The following is a 17,403-nucleotide window of genomic DNA, read 5'->3' as shown; positions in this document are numbered from 1 at the left end:
TCATGCGGAAGGCTGGACTGGAGGAATCCCAAACCGGAATTAAGATTGCCGGAAGAAATATCAACAACCTCCGATATGCAGATGATACCACTCTGATGGCGGAAAGTGAGGAGGAACTAAAGAACATTGTAATGAGAGTGAAAGAGGAGAGTGCAAAAAACAGTCTGAAACTCAACATCAAAAAAACGAAGATCATGGCCACTGGTCCCATCACCTCCTGGGAAATAGAAGGGGAAGATATGGAGGCAGTGACAGATTTTACTTTCTTGGGCTCCATGATCACTGCAGATGGAGATAGCAGCCACGAAATTAAAAGACACCTGCTTCTTGGGAGGAAAGTGGTCATGGCACCAGATAGGCAGGGTATAAATTAAATAAATAAATAAATAAATAAAGCGGTGACAAATCTTGACAGCATCTTAAAAAGCAGAGACATCACCTTGCCAACTAAAGTCCGAATAGTCAAAGCTATGGTTTTTCCTGTAGTGATGTATGGAAGTGAAAGCTGGACCATAAAGAAAGCTGACCACCGAAAAATTGATGCCTTTGAATTGTGGTGCTGGAGGAGGCTCTTGAGAGTCCCCTGGACTGCAAGGAGAACAAACCTATCAATTCTAAAGGAAATCAACCCTGAGTGTTCACTGGAAGGACAGATCCTGACGCTGAGGCTCCAGTACTTTGGACATCTCATGAGAAGAGAAGACTCCCTAGAAAAGACTCTGATGTTGGGAAAGTGGGAAGGCAAGAGGAGAAGGGGACGACAGAGGATGAGATGGTTGGACAGTGTCATTGAAGCAACCAACATGAATCTGACACAATTCCAGGAGGCAGTGGAAGATGGGAGGGCCTGGCGTGCTCTGGTCCATGGGGTCACGAAGAGTCGGACACAACTAAACGACGGCGAAGGTAAAGGTAAAGGTTCCCCTTGACAAATGTCCAGTTGTGTCTGGACAAATGTCCAGTCACTGCTCATCCACATTTCCAAGCCATAGATCCAGCTTTTGTCTGAAGACAGTTTCCGTGGTCACATGGCCAGCACTACTAGACAACGAACGCCATGACCTTCCCACCAAGGTGGTACCTATTTATCTACTCACATTTACATGCTTTCAAACTGCTAGGTTGGCAGGAGCTGGGACAAGCAACGAGAGCTCACTCCGTTGCATGGATTCGATCTTCTGACAGCTGGTCATCTGACCTTGCAGCACAGAGGCTTCTGCGGTTTAACCCGCAGCACCACCACATCCCTTGTGTAGTAAGGTATGTTTAATCTACGGCTGCAAAGCACCCAGAATAGTGCTTTGCACTCATGGGGCAGTATATAAATCAGACAGACAGACAGACCATGGCAACCTGGCTAACATGCGTGCCACCGCATCCTGATGCCACTTTTAAAGGGAGCCGTCTTCTCCACAAGGAGTTGGAAATTTTGCTGGTGTCTCGCTTGTTAATTTTGCCTCTGTGAACTTGGATAGCCTTTGGCTTACAGGGTAGAAGTGTTGATCAGTCAACATGCCCCTCCTTGGAAGCAAAGCAAAGCAAAGCTTAAATCCTCAAGATACATGCAAAGAAATAGAAAAAGATAAAAAGAAGGAAAAAATGATAAAGAGAACGTATCTGAGCCACAAAACCATATCCAGGAAAGAGGAAATCCATCAGACTTGGATAATCCTGCAAAATCCTAGCTTCATATTTCCAGTCTCAAATCCTCAAAGGTAAGAACCCCTTGACCCCCTAATTTAATTGAATATTGTCCTCCTCTTTGCAGCATGCACTCAGTGGCCTCAGAATGGAATTGGATCACCCCTATGTTCAGCTTCTTCCATGGAACTCATTAAATGTTCCCTGAGAAATCTGCCATGTCTTTCCCCATTTTGGACTACATTGATTTGCATTTTAATCCATCTAGAAGGACATCCAGAAGTTTCTTACACAAAAGAAACATGACATAAACTTGTGGGATTTCAACAAATGAAAAACAGGAATGAAATTGATAGAAAGAAACATCAAAATGTTTCCCATGAACAACTCTAACTACATCCATGTTTAGTTTGTCCAAGGGGAGATTTATGGTAAGATCCAGTCTCTATTTTCCAATGTTGGGAGAGATGCCACAAAATTGTCACCAATTTGTAAGAGTTAAGAGCTTTCTGGAAGTAGTGCAGATACTCTGAGAAATTGTGTGTTTTGTTTCCCACAAGTATTTAAGGAGCAGATGGATGGCCTTCTCTCAAGCTGCTAGATCACTGTGCGAAACAGTGGGTTTCATAAGGTGATCTTCAAGATCTTTTCAGGTCTAAGATCCTATGAAAGTAGGAATGCAGATGACATTTTTCCATCTGAGAGCACCTCATGGGAAGCATGATTTCTGATGGACCACTCTCTTGGGCGTAGATGCCATTTTAGTACTACGTGGATTTCCTTCCCCTAGGTTAGCATCTTAGTGACTCATGTTCAGGAGTGAGGATAGTGGTGAGAGGTGATGCTTCAGCTCATCCCATAACCTGGCCTTAGTAGGTCCCCTCTACGGTTGGCCAACCTGACTGATGACTTGCATAACCCCATCTCTGGCGAGGGGCATTTCCAAAAGTCACATTCACCCGGTCCCTTGATAAATATAATGAAAAGTACAATCAGCAATATTGTACTTTTACTATTGAATCTATTTCACGCTTTTACCCCGCAGTAAATGTATGATGGATAGAGACAGACAGCTTCCTGCGAAGGAGGAAAAGCGATCTTCCAGAACATGGAAAGCAGAGATTTTATGTAAGGAAATGGCAGCGAAACCAGTTCTAATAAATAAGCCAAGTTGACTTAAGCACTTACAATGCTAGTGTCTGTGATAAGCAATGGAAACATTAATATCAAATGCTTTACCATAAAGGAGTACAGCAGTGTAGAGGATGATGCATTGTGTTGCCTTGGTCGACTGTGTGGCACGCTTTTAAAGTGATGCTTATATTCATTATTGTTTGGGGATAACAATGGAGACAGAAGACGAAAAAAGAGAAATTGAGTAGTGAAATATCTTCTCTCCTGAAAAGGAGCGACAGCAGAGATGTGCAGCAAGTCCTTTTCTTTTGACCTTTCCACAGCTCAACTGAAATTTGGGAGGGCAGCTTTGCCCTTTAGGACTTTCACATATGATTGGGAGGAAACCACATTCAGTGAAAATAAATTTAAAGAGGGAGGAGGTAAAACCTTGCCAGTGTTGAGATTCTACTCAAGAGCAGTGGTCTCAGCATGAGAAGATGACTCTCACCTTCTCAAAAGATTTCTCCTCCAGCCAGAGACCAAGCTACCAATTATTTCCTCCTCACTGGATTTGCAATTCATGCAAAACACACCTTGAGAAAAACTCCTTTTTCTTTGCAAAAGTATGAAACTTGAGCTTCCACACCCGCACGCATAACAGTGCAGGGTGATTGATAGTAAAGTCAGAAACAGCCACTCCAAGCCATTGATTTTACCAGTTCATGAAATCATGGTGACAATTAATTGCCTTTCCCAGTACTGTGCATTCTACAAAAATGCACAAAAAGAGTCACAAAAATCATCCACAACAGTGCACAAATTTTATTTGATAGTGTCATATTGTGATAACTTGCAGAACAAGGAAAAAGAAAAATTAAAGATTTTGGACAGGTCTGGAATTCTATGCCTGAACATCTCTTCAAGAGCCCTATAGACCTCTGGGGGAAATCAGAAATCTGTGTTCATCTTAGCTCGTATTCATCCCAATTAAGGGTTAATTCCAGAATGAAACCAGACAATCATTTCCAGTCATTTCAAAATGCATCTGAGTAGCAAGGTATACACATCTTTTCAGTCTTGCAATAATTTCAGGCAACATCAGCTTGTCTAATTCTACAAGCTTCAGAACACTGCCAAAGAGCCCGAAAAACCCACAACAACCATCTACAAGCTTTCTTTATCTACATTGCTTCTATGTTCTATGAGCACAGAAATATGTCAGTGTTGTTTGAAAATCATCCAAAAGTCTTACAGCTATGGAAAACTGTAGGCACAAATACTTAAACATTACACGGTAACTAACCTTAAGTGCTTAAATCAGAATTAAATACGAAATACAAATGCATACAAAATGCAATAAAAATACAAAAAAATAATGTTTTAGTTACATTTAAAAAGTGCAATGACACACAACCTGAAAAGGTGCATTTAAAAAAACAAAACAGAAAATGCAATCCTAAAATACTGAAGATCTGAAGATTAAGATTATATTAAAGAAAATGACTTAGCATCTGAGCATGTTAAGAACACACACAAAATAACTCTAAATGTTGACCCAGTCAAACCAGTTTGATTCTATGGTGAAAATCCATTTTGCTTGCATAGCTGGCTTTTTGACATGAAGCTTGTTGGAGAGCTGCTACATGAATTGTTGCTCTTTGATGTCCCAAGCAGAGTTTCCATGATGTAATGAAGATGCATTTGTGTATGTATGTGTGTGTGTCTCATCTCCTTATATTTATAATTCTCACATTCCTATATCCCCCCAGTCTATCAACTATCCTTTCTCCAGGAAGCTGAAGATACAGGGGTATAGAGATCCATGACAATTTCTATAGCTCCCAAAGTATTTGGAACTCTGCCACTATGACGTTAAAAAATGTTTCAGACTTTGTAAAGCTTGGAGGAATAAATACTAGAATATTTTAACACCAAACTATTATAAATGTGTATTGGAATTACAAAGAGTGCAAGATGTAAGACCTGCAAATGCCACCCTTATATTTACTCACTGCAACACCAATGCGGTCAATTACATCATTGTTTTGCAATGACTTAAGTAGACTATTGTTGAAGCCTCATTTTCAAAAGCACATTCATTTTCAGGGCTATTTTTTCTACACCACATGTCTTAATTATTGTAAGACTCTGGCAAGCTGCACAGTCCTGAGACACCCCCAGAAAAAGGGGATGGTAAACCACTTCTGAGTATTCTCTATCTGCAGGAATCCTTCAGTCTCGAGAGACTATGGTAGCATGCTCTGTATGGAGGACTTGGAACAGCATCTAGTGTGGTTGAAAAGGCCAATTCAAGAGTGACCATCCCTTCCACACTGAAGACAAATACAGTCTGTCCCCTGTCCAGCTCCCTGATTTTGCTGCTTTTGTGATGGCCTTGGCCCGCTGGACAAGGGTCTCTTCAAATTGGGAGAGGCCATGAAGCACCACCTATCTCCAGGCTGAACACTCAGAGGTCAAGGTTTCCCATCTGTTGAGGTCCATTCCTAAGACCTTCAGATCCCGCTTTCAGATCTCCTTCTATCGCAGCTGTGGTCTCCCTCTGGGGTGCTTTCCCTGCACTCATTCTCCATCCAGGAGATCTTTTGGAATGCGACCATCAGCCATTATCTACCTGAAAAGGGTGGCCATAGGTCAGAATTGACTTGATGACACATGGCATACACATGCACACAAAATTTCACACCTTGACACTTCTCATTGACTGTGTGAGAACAAATCATGTCAGGATATCAACTCCCAAGGCAATCTTCTGGAGTTGCCTCTTTTAACATTGAAATGGATCACATTCTCCTCAGGTTTCGAATTGCCTTGAACGAAGAAAAGAAAGTTTGCTCCCATTTTGGCTAGCTCCCCAAACTGCAAAGGGGTGCTTTTGCTGTGATGGGTTGACCAGTTGCTTCTGAGTGATGGTGACCAGTTTTTGAGGAAAGTGAAAAAGCTTAATGGCAGTGTCACCCTTCTCCCCATGATGTTTCTGTGGCTCAACAGGGAACCCAGAGTGACAGTTGATGAAGATGATGAAGAACAAGAATTTCTAATTTCATGCAGTCACCAGAACAAAGCAAAGCACAGAACAGATATGCTAGATAAGTGTTGCTGGGGGCTGTAGTTCAATAAGCTAACTTCTCTGAGCTCTGGAACAAATTCTTAGGTGGGGTTCATGGGCTGCTTATCCAAGGATGGAGAACCCCTTGTTCAAATATTGGATTTCATTGCCATCCTGGCCAAGGCCCAAGGGGAGAGAAGAAGTGAGCTCCTGCAGCCTTCAACAAAGGGCGCTGCGCGGAGGAATAAACACATCCCAACCTGTCAAAGCAGAGTGCCTTTTATCTGATAGTCATTACTGGAATTCCCCAGCTGCAGTGAAATGCAATTATAAATGTGAACAGAACAGATGTATTATATGGAAATGTTTTAAAAAATTATTAGGAACAGCTTTTGAATTAGTGGTAATAAAGGGATACCTGCAGCCTTGACTTGTTTTGCAAACATATTCCAGAACCATGGGGGTGGGGGGGTGGGGGATGATGGGAGGGAGAAAACAGGCAAAAGATTGTCTTTTGGATTCTTGTTTGATATCCTGTTCAAACTACCTGTGTCTGAAAGGTCTTTTAGAGCTGCCACCTTATGCTGATTAATATCATCATACAGTAAGACATCAACATCCATACCTTCATCTCCAGTCATATGTATAACTAGGAAATCAATGTTAAGCTAAGGAAAGATGGGGAGAGGGTCTTGGTCAAGCTACACAGCCAAAGGGAAGATCTGTGGCTATGTGAGATGCATCTGATGAAATGGTAGGAAGTCCCCAAAAGGTCATGCTGTAAGAAATCTCTTGGTCCTTAGGGTAAAAAGGTGAAGCTTCCCCTTGACAATTTGTCCAGTCGTGTCCGACTCTAGGGCGCGGTGCTCATCTCCATTTCCAACCCATAGAACTAGCATTTGTCTGAAGACAGTTTCCGTGGTCACGTGGCCAGCGCGACTAGACACGGAATGCCATTTACCTTCTCACCCAGGTCGTGCCTATTTATCTACTAGCATTTTTGCATTTTGCATGCTTTCGAATCGCTAGGTTGATGGGAGTTGGGACAAGCAATGGGGGCTCACTCCGTCAACATGATCTTATGCCTGCAGGTCTTCTGACCTTGCAGCACAGAGGTGTCAGTGGTTTAACCCGCAGCACCCCCACGTCCCTTGGTCCTTGGGGTATTATGGTTCTTGCTGATGTTTTTAACTGCACAGGAGTTCCTTCTCAATGTTCTTCTCATTCCAGATGTTGCACATCATTATGGTTGTAACTACAGCAGCTCCAAATGATCTAACATGCTGCTTCCCAACTTTGTTCTTGGATTACAACTCTCAGAAATCCTGGCCAGGACAGCTAGTGGTGAAGGCTTCTGGGCGATTTAGTCCAAGAACATCTGGGGACCCAAAGATCGGGACCACTGACCTAAACTGGCACACAGAACAACTGTACTGTATGCATTAGTGGATGCTGTTGACAACTTCTTCCTAGGCAATGATACTATCCTTTGAATCAGCAAGTGCTATTCTGAAGGTCTTCTCAGAGTTCAGGCCACAAAGCAGTGGCGAGAGCAGGGATATGACCATCAAAGTATTCACTCAGTGGGGCGGAGTAAGAACATTTCCCTTCTCACAGCAAGAGACATCTAAGCAAGATTTTTCTGGCATGTGTGTGGAGGAAGGAAGCTCGGGAGGATTTCTCCCATTTTCTTGCACTTTTGATCAGAAAAGAAATTGTGAACAGGATTCGATTCTTTCTTGTCTAAGGTGGCATCCTATCAAATTCCCCCCCGCAGGTACCTACCTACCTACCTACCTACCTACCTACCTACCTACCTACCTACCTACCTACCTACCTACCTACCTACCTACCTAATTTATAGTCCCCTTTCTCCTGTTAAGGGTCCTCAAAATGGCTCACAGTATCGAAAAAAGAATACAATTAAAAACAATAAATTATACATTTTAACTAAGTATAAAACTGATTAAAATACATTGAATGATTAAAAAACATATGAAACCTTAAAAACTATCTTAAACATGGCATTCGGGGACTCGGTCATGATTGTTGAACGCCTGCCTGAAAAGGTGGGTCTTCCGCTGTCAGTAGAAGGATTGAAGGGAGGAGGCATCAACCTGACCTCCAGAGGGATGGTGTCCCATAACCTGGGAGCAGCCACAGAGAAGGCCGTCTCTCATGTCCCCATCGACCGTGTCTGTGCTGGCAATCGGACTGAGAGGAGGGGATCTTCTGGTGTTCTTAAATACTGAGAAGGCTCATATGAGGAGATGAGGTCCTTCAGGTATAATATTATGGTAGGTGCAGTAGATAAGTTTGTTTCTGTCCATGGGGTTTTCTTGGCTAAGATAATGGAGTGGCTTGCCAGTTCCTGCTCCAGGTGGATCATGTTGAGTCAGAACTCTCCACTATGTCCTGTCTGTCTTGGTTGTCCCTGCATGGTATAGCCCATCGCTTCTCTGAATTACTCAAGCGCCTTCGCTACAACAAGGCAGCAATCCGTGACAACTCCCTGGAAAAGACTCTGATGTTAGGAAAGTGTGAAGGCAAGAGGAGAAGGGGAGGACAGAGGATGAGATGGTTGGACAGGGTCATGTTATTGCTCCTCATTTTACATTCAGATAAAGAACTCTATCCTAAGGAAAGCTATGAGGCCACAAACAATGGCTAAACGGACCCAACACTTAGATGGCCAAATTTAAGGAGACAGGGGTTGCCTCCATGCCTGGTTTCTGAGATTCTCACTAAAATCCGGAAGGCTTCACTGAGATTCAGGATTTCATATTAGATCGATTGTTGGTGGTCTTGATTGGTGTGATTCAGCAACTCTCATGCACTTACAAACAGACAATGTCAGCCTGCTGGCAATCGACGTGAGCCCTGTACTTAGAATGCCTCATGTTTCAAACATGGAACCAGGCAATAGGGATGCATTTTCTAGAAAAAAAATTGGACTACACGTTGCATAATTATCCATTTTAGGAATTCCATATGACATACACAAAGCAAATGTAGCTAACCTCAGAGAAAGGCCTAAGGTGCAAAGTTGTGTCCTAGTTCCATTGACCCTTCCTGTTCACAAAGGAAGTAGCTGGATGTTTCCTTTCTGAACAGGAAGCTAGATAGAGCTAGGCCTGATAAGCTCACACAGTCTTGAAGTTTAGGTCTATGTCCCAGGCGAGCCACATTTAGATGTCTGTGTGTCAAGTGGAACTCAGAATGGAGGACGATGTGGGTTTTGTTTTTGTGGTTTTTTGTAGTCCAAAAATCCCATGCCTTATGGGTAAATCTCTCCAACAAACTTTTTTAGAATTGGATCCGACCCTCCCCCAGATCTCGGGGAGATCCAGATTACATGCTACCCTTTGCTAACTGGAATCCAAAACAGAACTGACAGCTGAAGGTGAGGAGGTGGGATAATTATCCCCTTCTAAAGTGGCCTCCTCCTCCTCCTTCTTCTTCTTCTTCTTCTTTTTTTTTTTTTGTACCACAGGCATACCTGCAAAACCAGTCCAGGTTGCTTGCTTGCTTGCTCCCTTCCTTGCTCGCTGCTGACGTGGAGAGGAAAAGCGAATGTGACATGATGTAAACCTTCGTGTCAAAATTATGGGGGTACATGGATTTGCTTTTAAGCCTGGCCTGTTAGGGGTCTTTGCAGTCAGAGCAGCCGCTCTCCCGGAGGAATTATTAGCTGGCATCACAACAGCCAAACTTTCTCTTGATTGACTCAGGATCCAGGGCCTTAGAGCAAAACAGCAGCATTTCTCTCCTCCCGATTTCCCCTTGCCAATACAGGGTTGAGGGCACCAGGCCTCGCGTAGCATCTTACTGCCTAATAATAGATGGTTCTGTGTACCGGCTAGCCGTATCCAATTATTCACTGCAATCTCTGTGGGGCAAGTGGAGGGAGGGAGAGCGAGGGAAAGAGAGTAAGATGGCATGGCAGGAAGAAAGGGAGGAAGAGAAAGTTGCCGTGTTCATTACGGCTTGGCCTTAAGAAAATGTGCCCGTCAATCCATCAGGAATGAATTTTGTTCTCTAATATTAATGTTTAAGGCGATGCTCTTCTGGCGTATTGATTCTCCATAGGCAGAAGGAGCCTGGAAAAGGAAACAATTTTCAAAATGTAGTTTTCAGTTTCTTTAATATTGTACTTCATCTTATAGCAGAAAATGGCTTGTTGCCTTCTGCCCATTATATATATGTGTGTGTGTGTGTGCGTGCCTCTGTTTGTGAGAAAGAGAGAGAGAGAGAAGGGGAGTGGAGAAGAAAGAGACAGAGTGACGGAAAAGAAAACACATTGGAAGACTAAAAACTAATTGGAAAGGCAGTGAAATATCTTCTGTACTTATGCTCTACTTACCCAGGAGTCTGTCTGGCTTCATTCTTCTCCTGCACCACATTCTCCACATAGGCAGGAGGACAGATCCTGGCCAGGTGCCATGGAAGAGTAAAATGCGGATTGCTCCCCAAAAAAGCTACAACTGTGCAGATGTTATGAGCTGATGCTTCACATCAGAGTGGGGCATCAGCTTCGGGTTACGGGAACAGGCAGGAAATTGTTCTGCTTGCTTGCCTTTATTTTTACTTCTTGGGAGGGGTGCAGATGCCATTTTCTACCTCAGGCCCCATGTTCCCTTGCCTGGCCTTGGGTACAATGCTTCTTGAAATAGAGGGATGGGTGGTGTTGTGAGGGGGGTGGTCCAGCCCTCTGTAGTGGGCAAAAGGAGCATCTTTGGCAGAGCTGAAGGAGGCAGGTTGGACCCGGAGGCCATGCAAGCCTGTAAGCACTCACCCTGTACCCATAGTGGGCTTGACCCAAGAGATGGGGCAACCTGAGGGCACAGAGAAGGCGAACAAGGTCCCAAATGAGAGGAAGAAGGCAAATGCAGATCATAGAATCATTGAACAATGGAGCTGGAGGGGGCCTAGAAGGCCATTGAGAACAGCTCAATGCTCAATGCAGGAATAAAAATCCAAGCAGATCTGTCAGAGGGTGGTCCAGTTTTCTCTTAAATGCCTCCAGCATTGGAGCGCTCACCATCTCACCATGTAACATGGGAAAACGTGTTATGCTATTCACTGCCCTAGATTATGCCATTGCACTCATACCAATATAAACATTCCATTGGATCCTGCCCATTGTTGCCAAAAACGCCTATGCAGTTGGAGGGGCACATTCTCTCTTTCCAGTGACTGGAAGTGAGAAAGCAGTGTAATATTCTTCACACCACTGAATCAATGGTGTTTGTATGTGTCAAAGGAGCCTCAAAAGGCCACCCATGTCAACAACTGTCTCTTTTAGGATGTATTAACAAAAGCAGAGTCTTCAAATCCTGTGAGGTAGGAGTCTCTCTCTATAAAGCACTGGTTAGTTCCTCATGTTGAGTTCTGTGTCCACCTCTGGACACTGCAATTTAATAAGGATGCCAACAAACTGGAGCAAATTCAGAGGAGGGCCACCAGGTTGATCAGAGGACTGGAAACCAAGCCCTAGAAGGAAATATAGAAAGAATAGGGCATGTTTAACCTTGAGAAAAGAAGACTGAGGGGAGATAGCATACCTCTAGACATGGGGCCAAATAAAAAATGAATCACGATATTTGTGGAAAATCGTTGACCAGGTAAATATTCATCCCTTCATATTTGAAGGGATTTCCTCATTTTATTTGTCCATTTGTAATTTAAAAAAAAACATTCTGCCTAACAGCTGCCAATCAACTGATCAGTGGGCCAATAGGCAGCCACCCAACCCCACAGCTACCCACCCCCACAGTCTACCCCCACCACTTTCCTCTCCCTACCTTAGCCACCCCCACTGACATCTCCTTACCGTAACTGTCACTGCTGCTACCAAGATCTCCATCAGGCCTCTGCAGCCATGGTGTGTAAAAAGGAAAACTGGCTGCCCTTTGCAAAGATGGCGGCAGCGGTTTCATTTAGAGTATGGAAGCTGCAACTGCCATCTTTGCAAAGGGCAGCTTGGATTGCCTTAAGGTAGGCTAAGGTGACAGCGCAGCAGTGACGGTGTGGCAGTGGGGTGTGTGGTGGTGGCAGCGGGGGGGGGCAGATTTTTTTTAAAAAAAATAACCTCCCATGAATCGATGAATATATTCATTATTTGTCACTTCATGGGGCGACTTCATGCTTCATGAGTCTTCAACTTTTGATGACTCACGAAGCGGGATGACTCTCCAAAATGGTGGGTCGTCCCCATCTCTAGATACCACTTTTCAAATCCTTGAAAGGTAGTCCAACAGAGGAGGGACAGTATCTGTTCCTGATCATCCTGGAGTGCATGATATGTAATAATGGGCTCAAGCTACAGGAAACCAGATTTAGGCTATATATCAAGAAAAACGTCCAAAGTGTTAGAGCAGTATAACAATGGAAGCAATGACCTTGGGAGGGTTCCAACACTAAATACGGTACTTTCAAGAAAAATTGGACAACCATCTGTCAAATCTGCTTGGATTTGGATTCCTGCACTGAGCAAGGGGTTGGACTTGATGGCCTCATCAGCCCCTTCCAATTCAATTATTCTGTGAAAGCATCCTTCCCTCTTTGCCACTATATTCCCAGAGGAAGATCCGGCATCTTTCACTTTGACCAGAATGTCCTTCTCTTCTCCCTAAGCCCTGATTCCTTACTCCTTGTTTGTGTCCTCCTTTATCTCCCAGAAGCCTCCAATCCCTGAACTTCCCTAATCCTGACCCCACTCCAGCCCTGAATAACATGTGTTAGAATCCAGAGCATGTCTTCTGCGCAGGCCTAAAATTACATGTGTCTTCTGTTAGTCTCTTTCCTCTTCTCAGTCTCTTGCTCAGAGTTCAGAAAAAAACTTCATCAAATTTTGGAATAACAAGAACTGGGGACAGATAACAGCAGTAGCAGCAGTAGCAGCAAAATGTAGTGTTATCTGTGGAATGATAAATGAAATAACATTTGTTCCTGATTTCATAAAATCAGAAAGAGGAATGTGTTTATAATAACTCTTAGCATTCATAAGGAAGTTTAGAACCTCATTTGGGAGGCATCACAAACTTTATCTTGTGACTCTCGCAGCAGTTATGGGCTGAAATGGAGCATTATTGGTTCCAAATTGAAGCTGAATGTATGTACAGGGAAGTGTGCACTGATATTGAGCGTATATTCTCAAGAGCCACCTGGGGAGATACCTGGAGTGGCAGAATTCGAACAGGGGACTTTCTGATTTGCAGCCCATTCTCTCAACTGCTACCCTATATCACATCAGACCTGTAAGGGTGAAAATCCTTCCAGTAAAATTGGGGTCAAGCAATGTCTGGATGCATAAGCTCGATGTGAGGCAAGGCCATAAGATTGAAGATTGAAACTCCGAAGCGATCGCCCATTTGACCATTCCTAGTTTATTTATATACAGAAGGCCTCCAATGCATCGTCTTCCAGAAAACAATGTGATTAAAACTGGAGTAGCTGACAGACAGCTGTCTTACTGAGCTGGTAAAAAAGCGGAGGTGATAAAAATGGAATATACCATGTTTATAAACTCTAGTAAAACTAGATCTAAATGACATCTTTTTTGTTACAAAGAGAGAGAGAGTGAGCAAGAGAGAGAGAGAGAAGTCTATTTATAAACTGTGTTTCCACACTCAATAAAAGGCTGAAGGCTAAAAGCGAGAAAAGCATGCCAAAGGGGAAAAGCAGGCAGGACGTCACTTAAGTGCATTTAACAGGCAGTGCCCCAAACCTCTTGTGGGGTTTCCGGAACTAAGCCAACGGCTAAGGTAACCCGGTGGAAGGACGTTTCACATGTAAACTGCCTTACTCCACAATTTCTTGCCTGATCGAAAAGTTCTGGATAAGGGGGGGCGGAAATCCTCCAATATCCACCTCTGTTTATACAATGAATGAAAGAAATATGGCAGAAGTTGGTGATACAGGGTAAGGAAGGGGCCATTGTAGGGGGAGAGGAATATTTGATGAGAGCAAGCGTCTGCTAGGAGAGACGGTGCATGTTCAGGATAGGGTTTATTCGGAAAAGGACATCTTGGGGAGCTAGTGTGGTGTGGTTTCAATCTCCAGTTGTCCATCATGGAGTAAGTGTGAGCCAACCATACTCTCTTGGTGCACCTCATCAAATTTTTGTGAGAATAGAATGGAGAGGAGAAAAGCCAGGAGCTCATGGGAGGAAAGGTGGGCTATAAAGGTAATAGGTAAATAAAGAAATAAAATAAAGAAATAAACGATAGGTGCTAATTTCTTTGTAGAGCATACTTGGAAGTGACCCTTCTTCTGGCGGCATTTATGCCGGTGGAAATAACCAACAGGATTCTGGTGAATGTGTTGTGCTACAACATTGTTTGGATTTTCTTTGTCTCAAGGAACACTGCAGCGTCCCACCTGCACCATGCAGGTAGAACGTTGTTGCAATAGTCACTTCTCTTTTGCACAAAGCAAGACCACAAAAAGTTGCGCTAGTAGCAGTGGAACAAATGGCCAACGTAATCCTGGACTGATGTTGTTACTCCTTCCACACATCAGGCTACACATCCCTTAGTACAGTGCAGGTTTTACAGGCATGCAATTCCAGGATCCATCACTGACACCTTCTTAGAAACTGCTGACCAGGAGTGTTGACCAGCCTTCCCCCAAATGAGAGGATCCAAATGAAGAATATTTTACAGAAGAGGTCTTGTAGTGTTCTCTTGATGAAGAAGGTCTTCACCTTCTCGTTTCACCAAGGTCTTCAACACCACCATTCTTTCAAAATGTATTTCCAGTGATTACTGGCCTTGTTGGCTTGCCATCTTTGTTTGCCATCTTTCTCCTAAAGCAATGGCTTCCAAACTTGGTTAACCTCAGTGTTCCTGGACTGCAAATCCCAGAAACCTCAGAGAGCACAGCTGGTGGTGAAGAATTCTGGGAACTGCAGTCCAAGAACACCTGGGTTCCCCAAGGTTGGGAACCACTATCCTAAAGGATCCAAGGTGGCTTATAGTATGGAAAGAAACAACATTAAAGGCTAAAATAATAAATAATTACAATATTTAAAAAGAATTAAACAGATATCATATTGAAACTTACAAACAAGAGCAATAATAAAAGCACAAAAATTCCTTCAGTTAACCAGCCATTGAAAGGAAAGCCTGCCTGAAGAGAAAGGTCTTCACCTGCTTGCAGAAGGACAGCCAAGATGGGGCCAGCCTGGGATCCAGTGGGAGGGAGTTCCAGAGTCTGGGAGTAGCCACAGAGAAGGCCATCTCCCCTGTCCCCACCAAACATGCCTGTGAGGGTGGAGGGACTGAGGCAGGTTGCTCTGAATAGACCTTTCGGATAGCTTGCTCTGAATAGACCTTTGTCTTCAAGCAGATATTCCCTTAGTGACTGGCGGTCTATGAAAGGTATTAAAATGGGATTGCATGTATTTTTGTTGCTTTTAAAATCTGTTTTAGTAATGTTTTTATCTAACATTTTTAGCATAATGCTTATATTAAAGTAAAATAATTTTTGTTGTTGTTGTTTAGTTGTTAAGTCGTTTCCGACTCTTTGTGACCCCATGAACTAAAATAATAAGGACTTGAAAATGCAGCTTGGAAAAAAATGAGTCCAAGTCATCAGGTCTGAGTCTTTAAAAAAGAGAAGGAGGTAGCAAATGAGAGGTCAGCTCAACTGGTGTCCCTTTTCCAAGATGGCTACCTTGACTTCCTCTCGCAAGATCGAGCTTCTCGCCCTCCTCTCATGAGATCAAGCGTGCTTTGGGGTGTGAGTTTCACCACTTTTGGTGAGTCTGTTTGGGTGCTTTGTAGGCCCACCTTTGACTCTTCATCGGGCCCCTTGAGGGTAACGTAGGCCCTCTGGGCTCCCCAGGTGGGATAAAAGAGGGAGGAGAGGGAAAAGGGGCTGGTTGGGAGAAGGAAAAGGAATTTTAAGGCTTTTCAATTACTTTTCTCCCCCCAAATTAGAAGCTTTTAAAAAGCATATTAAAAACTTTTTAATAGGGACTTGGGACTTGAACTCGAAGCTTGGGACTCAGGACTTGGACCCAAAGGCTCAAGCTCAGACTTGGGACTTGAATCAAAAGATTTGGACTTGGGACCCAAACTCAAAGACTTCGCAACATCCCTGTCCTAAATTGCAAGGTAATCAGAAAAACCTGTGATTTCTCAGAGGTGTAATGATGGAGACCCAGAGTCCTTTATGAATAACTAGTGATTTCTTAACAAAAATCTGAAATAACCACAGTTAAGCCAACCCCCTTTTGCTGGTCCAGTATTTTTAATCACGATTATATATATAGGGCATCTTAATCAATTTTTTAAAAATGTTTAATCCGTGTTTGAATTGTGTGCATTTGTGTGGGTGGATGGACGAAACCCTTCAGAAACCACTTGTTTTATCGCAGTAAATGCAGTTGTCTGGCAGACCTATTTTCCATTAGGTCTTTTGAGTGCAAATGGTCGCACTTAACTCATGGTTGCTTACATTTTAAAAGCAATCTGGGCCAAGAAACCCACAATCCTAAGCAGAGTGTTACTGAACCTTGCGGTTTTCTGTTTACCTCGATTTCCCAAGAGATGCAGCAAAGCAAGTCTTGTGAATTTAAGGTTAATTTCTTTTAATACACTCTGTACTGGGTGGGGGATGTTCTGAAAACTCCCACAGTAGTCTAGAATTTTTCAAAGAAGAAATATATGAACTGTTGGGCTAACAGGAGAGGCACACTTTAAATATTGTCTATATCCTTTTCAGAGCAGGCAATGCACCTTGAGGTTGATGAACTATAATTCCCATCTGGAATTTAAAGGAATTCTCCAAGGTTCTGAAACTACTTAAGGTATTAAGAGGCAGCACCATGGAGAGCTCCAGTGAAGTTTTGACTAAATCCCAGTTTGGCTTCCCCACCCCTGTGCAATGAATCATCGGCCTCCATCATCCCTCACAATGGATTCTAGAGGCTCAAGCTGATAGGAGATGTAGCCTGACAACATATGGAAAGCCAGATGTTCTCCACTCATTCAATCTCTATAGGTAAAGTTAAAGGTTCCCCTAGACATTTAGTCTAGGGCACAGTGCTCATTCCCGTCTCCAAGCCGTAGAGCCAGCATTTGTCCGTAGACAGTTTCCATGGCCATGTGGCCAGTGCGACTAGACACAGAATGCCATGACCTTCCTACTGTGGTGGTACCTATTTATCTACTCACATTTTTGCATGCTTTTGAATGGCTAGGTTGGCAGGAGCTGAGACAAGTGACGGGAGCTCAATCTGTTGTGTGGATTTGATCTTATGATGATGGCTGGTCTTCAGACGTTGCAGCACAGAGGCTTCTGCTGTTTAACCCACAGCGCCACCACATCAATTTCTATAACAACTATTAGTTCATAAGGGTTGCTTAAAAGCAGCAATTCCAAACCAAGTCTGAATGGTGGTGGCAAAGACCAGGAGGCTGTCCTACCAGTCATGTTTAGATGGAAGCCCTCACTCATCTAGTGAAGGCCATCCCACCAGTTCTTTGATTGAAATGTTTCCATCCTTGTTGGTTCATGGCAAGAACTGTAACCCCAAAACATTTCTTTTCTCCTTTTCCTCCATGCCTCGT

This window comes from Pogona vitticeps, chromosome 2 (assembly GCF_051106095.1).
Source record: "Pogona vitticeps strain Pit_001003342236 chromosome 2, PviZW2.1, whole genome shotgun sequence".
Taxonomy (NCBI): Eukaryota; Metazoa; Chordata; class Lepidosauria; order Squamata; family Agamidae; genus Pogona; species Pogona vitticeps.
Note: the sequence above shows the minus strand (reverse complement) of the source record.